This window comes from Lycium barbarum, chromosome 4 (assembly GCF_019175385.1).
Source record: "Lycium barbarum isolate Lr01 chromosome 4, ASM1917538v2, whole genome shotgun sequence".
Classification (NCBI taxonomy): Eukaryota; Viridiplantae; Streptophyta; class Magnoliopsida; order Solanales; family Solanaceae; genus Lycium; species Lycium barbarum.
The window spans coordinates 68,127,405-68,130,684 of record NC_083340.1 but is presented as its reverse complement, the minus strand read 5'-3'; positions in this window follow the sequence as shown (position 1 = coordinate 68,130,684).

Here is a 3,280-nt window from a genome sequence, read left to right as displayed (position 1 = left end):
ATGGATCGGGTTGTACGTTCCGCAACGCTAACACTTATATGATATATACATAAATACATATGCTTACTTATATATGGTGCTTAAGATTCATGCATTGCATATTGTATGTTCTCAATTGACAGGTTACCTCTACTCTCTTTGTATTTTCGTCCTAGTTATGTTATTGCTTCCAGCTTTACATACTTAGTACTTTTACCCGTACTAACGTCCCATTGGATGGGACACTGCATTTCTTCCTGCAAGCTCTGACAGGGTTATTGAAGGACGAACACAGTAGGATTTTTCAACTCAGCGGTGTCAGCAAGTGCAACTTCTCTGGACTTGCTATATTTTGGTACTTTTCTGCTAGTGTAATAGATGTTTATATGTACACTCTTAGAGGCTAATGGACATAGTGGGGTATGCAAGTATTGTACATGGCCATATTTGCCTTGTTTTGGTCTGTGATACTTTCTTGTTAGCCTTGCCGGCTTATGATACTCATAATGTTATGGCGACCTTGTCGATTTGCTTATGTATATATATGTTGGATTATCGGATATTTCTATGTTGGGATTTTTCTGCGTGCAGGTGTTCTTGAGTTACGGTATATAATGTTCAAAGTACCTGTTAAGCCATGTAGTTCCTGGCCTATGGGTCGAGGTCCGTCATACTCCTCAGCGGGGTGTGACAAGTTGGTATCTGAGCAGTTCAGTCCTCGGATGTCTCTGAGTCGTGTCCAGTAGTGTCCTAGTTATCGGTATGTCGTGGACCATATCTATAGCCAGGAGGCTACAGGGCATTTAGGAAGACGCATTTCTTCATGATCCAGATCGTGCGATAGAGCCAAGTAAGGATGACATTATCTAATCTTTTCAAATTTAAATTTTAGCGATGCCTCAGAGAAAGAAGAAGGCCAGCAAGGTATGGGACGCAGCAGGGGAAGGCCCGAGCTGAGTGTCCCCAGGGTAGTTAGGGAATGGTGAGGCCCAGAGCGCTACCCCACGCATGCTACCTTTACTCCATTAGTTGCTGAAGAGCATGATAGAGCTCCAGACCCTCCGGCTCCTCAGCCTCCAGCTCCTTCCCCCTGCTGTTTTTTATCAGGACTTGTGAAACGCAGTCAAGCTATTGACTAGATTGGTGGCTAGCCAGACTCAGCGGCAGGCTGGCCTTTCGGACAGGGATGTTAGTTCCCGCGTGCATGACTTTCTTACATTGGACCCTCTAATTTTCACGGGGACAAACCCGAAGGATGATCCTCAGAAATTTGTAGATCGAATGGGCTGCACTTTCAGGGAAATGCATGCTTTTGATATAGAATTAGTGGATCTAGCTTTTGATAGACTGTGGGATATGGCCATAGTATGGTATGAGTCCTTGCAACAGTTGAAAGGGATGAATGCACTTCCAGCAGTATAGTCCGAATTCACCAAGGCCTTTTTAGATCATTATCTGCCCGCTGAGGTTTGCCGGGCTAGGGCTGATGAGTTTCTATTATTTCTCCAGAACAATATGAGCGTCCAGGAATATAGTTCGAAGTTCGACTCCTTCGTTAGGTATGCTCTAACAATGGTGGCTGACATGGAAGATAGGGTACATCGTTTCGTGACAAGACTTGGGCCTCACTTGATTAAGGATTGTATGACGGCTTCATTACAGGGTGGTATGGATATTGCTCACATCTAGGCGTATGCTCAAAATTTGAAGGACCTCGAACATCAACAGTGAGCCGAGCAAGATCTGAATAGAGGTTGTTATAAGCGGGCCAGATCTGAAGGTTATTCAGGTGCTTATCAGGAAGGTGATAGGCCCTATTCTTATAGAAGATCAGCTCCTTCAGCAGTTAGTGCCCCCTCTTGGTTTCCGAGATAGGGTTATGATCGACGCACTTTTTCTAGACCGAGACAGAGTTCGAGAGCGCCAGCTCCTTCTTATAAGAGAGAATCGAGCCAGGAAAGGCCCCTACTGCCCCATTGTGATCGGTACGGTAAGGGCCACTTTGTCCAGTGCCGCCAGGGTATAGGGGTGTGTTACTCTTGTGGGCAACCTGGTCATGTTATGCGGACTGTCAAACTCGCAACGGAGGCGGTCTGGCACAGACTACAGGTTTGATCGCAAGCTTTTCATCTTCTATTCGTTCTCCTGGGCAAGGTTCTTTAGTTCTAGCCGGTAGAGGTAGAGGAAGAGGTCAGGTGGCAGGTTCCGGCAGAAGCCAAAACCGTATTTATGCACTTACAAGGCGGCAGGATCTTGAGTCATCCCCAGATGTTGTGACATGTATTTTATCCATCTATTCTTATGATGTTTATGTGTTGATTGACCCGGGTTCCACACTATCCTATATCACTCTTTATATTGCCGATAAGTTTTGTTTTAAGCCCGAATCTTTGTCCAAGCCTTTCTTAGTTTCTACTCCGGTCGGAGAACCCGTTGTTGTTGACAAATTTATCGTAAGGGTGTGGTTACGATATATGGCAGTGAGACTTTTGCTGAGATTAGAAATGGTGGACTTTGACGCTATCATGGGTATGGACTGGCTAGCCTCTTGATATGCCAATGTTGAATGTTGGTCCAAAATTGTAAAATTTCAGTTTCCGGGTGAGTCGGTTCTCAAATGGAAGGGCAATACTCCGGCTCCAAAGGGTAGGTTTATTTCCTACCTTAAGGCACAGAAGATGATTTCCAAAGGTTATATTTATCATTTGGTCTGAGTTAGGAGCACTGAAGCTGAACCGCCAACTTTGCAATATGTTCCTGTGGTTAATGAATTTCAGGATGTATTCCCCGATGAGTTACCTGGTCTCCCTCCCGAAAGGGAAATTGAATTTGCTATTGGTGTGTATCTGGACACTCAACCCATCTCTAATCCACCCTATCATATGTCCCCTGCTGAATTACAGGAATTAAAAGTGCAATTACAGGATTTACTGGATAAGGGTTTCATTAGGTCCAGCACGTCTCCGTGGGGAGAAGGATGGATCACTAAGAATGTGTATTGATTACCGGCAGTTGAATAAGGTGACTATCAAGAACAAATATCCATTGCCTAGAATTGATGATCTATTCGACCAACTACAGGGTGCCAAATGCTTGTCGAAGATTGACTTAATGTCAGGGTATCATCAACTACGTGTAAAAGGGGAAGACATTCCAAAGACATCTTCCGAACTAGATATGGACATTTTGAATTTTTGGTTATGTCTTTCGGATTGAACAAATGCTCCTGCGGCATTTATGGCACTAATGAACACATTATTCCGGCCCTTCTTGGATGTTTTTGTTATAGTATTCATTGACG